Raw genomic sequence first — 6,840 nt, 5'->3', positions numbered from 1 at the left:
CGTCCGTCCGTCCGTCCGTCCGTCACGTTTTACTTTCTCAAACTGCTCTTACATCTTATAAACCAGCAAACTGAACTCTTGGAGTTTGATTTGGGGTATCATGTTGTTTTGTAAAAAAGTTTCAAAAATTCTCTGTTAGTCCTGGGGGTCAAATAATTGGTAAAAAATGATGTTTTTTCACAAAAAACCTTCTTCCTCGAACTCCTCCTACATTTTCAAAAGTAGACAAATCATCTTTTGGAATATGTTTTAGGGTATCCTATAGATGCGCAATAAGGTTTCGGAATTTTCAATTATGTCCTGGGGGTCATTTAATGGCTAAAAAATGATGTTTTTTTTACAAAAAAACTGGTTTAAAAAACGTCATTTTTTTTTAAGCAGTAGCCAAATGATCTTCTAGAATATGATTGGGGGTGTCATATTGAGGCATGATCAGGTTCCAGAATTTTTTTTTAATTAAGGGGATCAATGGGCAACAAAAAATGACGTTTTTTGGCAAAAAAAATATGGTTCCCAGAACTCCTCTTACAACTTTTGGAGTAGCTACATCATCTCTTGGGATATAATTGGGGCTGTCCTATAGATGTGCAATAAGGTTTTAAAAATTTAAATTTCATCCTGGGAGTCAAATAGTAGCAGAAAATTGACGTTTATCACTAAAAAATCAAACATTGATCCAAGAGCTCCTCTTATGATTTAATGGATAGACAATCATATCTTGGGATATGATAGGGACTGTTCTATAGATGTGCAGTAAGGTTTTCAAAATTTAAATTTCATCCAGGGAGTCAAAATGTAGCAGAAAATTGACGTTTATCACTTAAAAAAAAACATAGATCCTAGAACTCCTTTTATGATTTAATGGATAGACACATCATATCTTGGGATATGAAAGGAACTGTTCCATAGATGTGCATTACGGTTTTAAAAATTAAATTTAACCCTGAGGCCCATTACCTACCGGTACATACCTTTTGATGCCCTTTAAGGATCAAGAATATATATGGTTAAGGGGTGGGGATCTCAACCGTTTTCGAGATATTCGTGCACTTCCTGTTCAAGGGGGGTCATGACAACCCCCGGGGCCCATGACCTACATACCGTTTGATGCCCCTTGACACAAGGTACAAGAATATATATGGTTTAAGGGTGGGGATCTCAACTGTTTTGAAGATATTAAGGGACTTGCTGTTTGAGGGCGTCAGGACCACCCACAGGGCCCATGACCTACATAACATTTGATGCCCCTTGACATCAGAAACATGAATATATATGGTTTAGGGGTCATGATTATAACAGTTTCTGAGATATATGGTAATTTCAAATTCCTGGGGGGTGGGGATGACCCCAGGGGTCCCTATATAAACCCTATATATTGCCAGTAACAGCCAATATATGATTATGAAAACCCTATATTATTATCTTTGTCCGTTTTCAAGTTACCATTTACAATAGAGTCTATGATTCTTTCTACAAGGTTCAATGTTAGACCCCACACCCTTTTGACACCCCCTTCCCCCCCCTCCCCCGAAAAGAGGTTGTCTAACCCAAAATGAGAAAAATCAAACCAGGGTGCACAACTAGATTTGCAGGCCTATCATATCCTAGAGTTTTGTACAATTATGTTCAGCCATCTCTGAGAAACAAGTTCAGAGCGGGAAAGAAGAAAAAGAAGATGAAGAATATATACGTGTATTAAGAACCGTACAAAAACAATAAGTCTCCAAACTTCATTCAGGAGACTTAATAATTAATAAAGATTAAATAGAGATAGGATCATCAAACATCAATAATTTAAAGATAATTGACAATTTCTGATTCTAAGGGGGTCAGGATGACCCCTTAGGGTCATGACTTACATGCCATAATGATCTGATGCGCCTGCATGACCTAAGGAGGAATAATATCTTTGGATTAAGTTGGGGATCTCAATGGTTTTTATGATATTTGATAATTTCAGGAAGAGCACTTGGGATCATGACCTACATACCATCTTAAATGCCTTGAACAAAGAAACAATAATATAATATGTACATGATATATGATTCAATTTAAGAACCCAGATATAGATCAATCATCTGTTTTGTAATACTTCCTATGTTATATATATACATATATTAACATTCCACGTATATTTTGCATGTAAAGCTACTGCAGATATAGCACCATAACACAGACAGGATACTAAAAGGTTAAATCACGAGTTTTAATTGTGACGTCACAAACGTTGAACGCTGATAAATACAACGTCACAAGCGAAAATCAAAGATCACGCTTGTGGCTGTTACTGTGGCTCTTCCATTAATTTGAACTTACCCATAGGATAATACAGTAATTTGAGGTATAATTGGCATTTGCGTACAACGCAAGAAGGTAAAAAAAATGTAAATATAAGCATTAAATCCTTATTTTTTGAAAAATATAGTCTCATAACTGCAACGGTGTGTGCAAACAAATTTTCATAACACGCTAACGCGCGTTATTCAATTTGTATGCACACACCGTTGCAGTTATGAGACTATATCTTTCAAAAAATAAGTATTCAATACTTAAGTACATGTATTAGTTTGTGTTTTGTTCTATACTATTCATGTTCATGACTGTAGTATGGCTTAGTCTTATTTTAAATTACATTAAAAAATTGTCAAATATATGTCTTGGAACCCCCACTCCCAAACAAACTCAAATATAAACTGTTCTCTCTCCCCCCCCCCCCCCCCTTCCTTGTCGAATAATCTATTAAAATCAAAATATAATTTGGGTGTCTAAAAACTTTTATAAACTGGTAAAAAATGTTATTCTTAAAAAAAATTACATTACACCTTGCATAATTGACAAATGATCTATTGAGATACGATCAGAGGTCATATTTCTACCTTGGGATCAATAAGTAGTATTCATTGACAAGTTAAAATTAATTAATAACAATAAATGATTCAAATTATAAATGTTTATACTCCACATTCATCCCCCCCCCCAATCTAACCTGCTTATAAAGATTCAGTCTTCTTAATACATTCTTACATGTGTACAGTAGCAAATTTTAAATCATTTCTTGATTGCTTTTTCTCTCGTGATTCACATTAACATTTTGGAAATTGCTTAATTCAATTTTTAAGATTTATAAACAAAATGTTATATGCATCACTGCCATGTGTATTCACCTATTTGGGGCAATTGTAAAGTCTCCTAAACAAAGCAGTGACATCATTAGGCTAGGAATTACCCACATGGATCAAACACTACTGTATAACATATGAATAAGATAAAATACATTATTATTTCTAGTTCTAAAATGTCAGGGTGTCTCCAAGGGGGCATAATCTTACAATACAATTTTACGCGCAATGACACAAAGAGCAAAAATAAATTAAACGGTTTAGGGATGAGGATCTCAGATCTCAGAAGTTAACAAAATATACAGTGTAATATCATATCATTTCCTATTTCATAAACGCGGGGGGGGGGGGGTTAAAGACAACACCTGGGGGTCATTAATGTACTTTACACCAGTTGATGCATCATAATGACTTTAGAAGATATTTTGTATTTTCCTGTTTCGTGGGGTCAGAACAGTCCCATAAGGTCATGACCTACATTGTATTTGATGCATTATAATACATTAAGAAAGAAATACTCCTTCCTTCCTATTATTACTCATATAAAAAATATAAGTGTCTACACTTACTTACATATGAAATACACAAATTTAATAAGAAATTGTTTATACAGGGTCAATATGGGGTCAACTCAACAGTGCATGCAGTCTGACAAATGAAAAAAATAACTTTTGCAACTAAAATGACAGAAACTTTACAAATGCGATAGGATAGGTAACGATGATAAGCTTATTTAAATATTAAAAGATGATGATACAGTATGCTGTCAAAGGGAGATTACATTTAGAAAGTGAAAGTAGAACTTATATACATGTGTATGTATGCTGGCAGGAATCCCATGCTGGCATCTTATTATATTGTGCTACTGCTACTACATGTATTATACTTACCTAAATTGGTCAACATCATAATAATAATCCAATTAAAACACAATAATGAATTCCTTTAGCTGATCTTAACTACCGTAATCCTTTTCTGCATACGGAAAACACAGACATGTATGTATGGGTGTTGCTAAAACGCGGAACGGAAAACGGAACGGAATGGAAAATATCATCACGTTTATCCCTTAAAAAGGGTATAGACTGGCCAGAAACGATTTACTTTGTATCTTTTATTTATATCTAATGAATGATTATCAACATGTTGCTATCTTATTAATATTCATATTAATGTCTATCAATTATAGCATTGTATTCATTCGGCTTTAGTTGAGTACGAAACGGAAAAATCAAATGTATACGAATTGTGAAACATTAACATGATTAAACGAGCAAATTAGCTATAACTTTTTACTTATTTCTCTTATATGGTATTGCTGGCATATTAGCGTAACGTACGCAGTTAGTGAAAGCGTTTTATGCGTGTTTTGAGTATTTTTATATTATTTTCAAATATGATGTACATGTATATACTTACATCAAAATTGAATTTTCGGTGTTCTAGACGATCTTTTATCATACAGACGATACAGTATCATTGAGATGGAAGAAAAAACTGTAGGACTGACGACATTAAAAAATTAAAATACAGTAAACATTAAAATACCCGGTAATTTGTGAAACTAGTAATTTGTGAAACTAGTATTCTTAGCAATGCAATTTTGTTTACGTTTGCATTACAAAGCATGCAGTTGTTTATTCCAGCAGCTATATACATATGATCCGAATAGAGAGCTCTAGACGTTGCCTGGTTTGATTTTCCGATTATATATTGGGACTATAGTCTGTCGATCCCAAAATATTCATGCAGCACATTTGGACGATTTATAATGGAAAATGTTGACATCTTTTCTCCATTTGGAAGTCACTCAGAAGACCTTGCACAATTTTTCAACACCATCATCCGGGTCTGTTAAAATGCAAAACCCCGTAGACTTCTTTATTTTTAGCCGTGTATTTATACCAGCTGATAAGCTAGAGAGGACGTTTTAAAGAAAGAATAATGAGAATGTTTAATGCTTCTAAAAGAGAATCGCTTGAACCCTGAGGTATATATAAATATACAGCAAAAAGTGAATCGAGGATATTTTGGGACAGAATATAGTGGTCAATGCATGTACTGTTAATTTTGAGGAAATAAATATTCTTGAATAAATAATCTAATATTGCTAATCTTTCAAAAAAAATTAAAAAGGTACATAAAGTATATCGTTTTAGCATACTTAACAAATCTATGAGGTAAATAACATTAGATAAGATTTTCCGTTTTCCTTCCGTTCCGTTTTCCGTTCCGCGTTTTAGCAACACCCATGTATGTATATCTAATCGAAGAGCTGGGTAAAACTAGTACCCGCTAATGAGACATGCAAACCTGTGTTGTGTACGTAACTTCAGACAAAGATCAGTCATTTGTAACATGCATGTATTTTTATGACCTATTCTTCAAATCCACTTGCACTATTTTATTAGGTAAATAACAGCTTTAAGGTGGTGCAGGACACCTGCATATTGTGATGTACATGTATACTTCCTATTGAGATAAACAATAAAGTATGTTGACTATTGATTAAATATTTACCCCCCAAATAATGTTACCTAACATTGAAGCGCAATGGGTTAGAGCGTTTACATGTCTGTAAGAGCATTGGGGTCCAAGGTGTATTTTTGGTAATTTACGAATTTTCATGGGGAGGGGGGGGGGGGGGGGGGGTCTGGACCCCTCACGTTTCGCACCTATATTATTTATTATGTATATTGCGATGTTTTCAGGCAAATATTATATATATATATATATGCATGTAATTAAAATTGACTTTATTGAAAACATATCTACAAATGATCATGTTTAATGTGGTACATTCACTGATAATTTTAATAATGTAAAAAGCGATTATCCTATCCACGTTCAAATATAATTATATTTGTTTAGCAATCACTATTAAGTGTCTGAATCGGTTTTCTAATTAAGATATTATAACTAATTTGGAGGCTCTTCATGTCAAGCTAAGGAGGAGAAATTAATTATGAGACGGGTGTTAATTATGAGAACTAGCGGCTACATATGCGAAGATCCCTTCTCCATTTTCATCATCATCAATTCAGTGTTGAAGTTGAAAGATTCATCTGAGAATGTCTGGTAAGTAATATAAATTTGTTATAAGTTATTGTTAAAGCAATATGAGCTGTATTTTTTTTTATAATTTAATTTTGCTGCAAAAACCTGCTAGTTTGATAAGTCTGTGTGTAACTTAAACTTTTATGATAAATAAGATTTGAATAAATCATTAATTTTTGTCAGTAGAATGATTTCTCTTCTAAGGAATATACAGCAGATAAATTTTTGTACAGGGCGACAATAATTCAATTTTGCTCGGCATTTCCACAAAAGTATGGCTAACAGAAATTTATAAACGAAGATATTTTTGTCATTTTATTAGAAAATAACATTTTTGGTAGGAAAATTTCACCGTGAAAATTGCAGCTCATATTGCTTTAAATTAATATTGTGATAAATTCAATGCATTTATTGATATCTTTTTTATCATTTCCCATGTACATTAGCTAATATTTGTGTGTAATGTTTGTTTGCAATGTACACGTAAATCAATCATGATTCAAGATATTATAACTTATAATTGAATGGAATTCATCTTCATTTAAGTTACAAATCTCCCGTTAGATTATTATACCCCCTTTATATCACCTGATCCCCCTGCTGCTGAGGGAAGCAGAGTTGGTGAAGACAAGGATCGCCGCATGTGACCTGGAGAGGAACGTGA

Source organism: Crassostrea angulata, chromosome 3 (assembly GCF_025612915.1).
Source record: "Crassostrea angulata isolate pt1a10 chromosome 3, ASM2561291v2, whole genome shotgun sequence".
Lineage (NCBI taxonomy): Eukaryota > Metazoa > Mollusca > Bivalvia > Ostreida > Ostreidae > Magallana > Magallana angulata.
Note: the sequence above shows the minus strand (reverse complement) of the source record.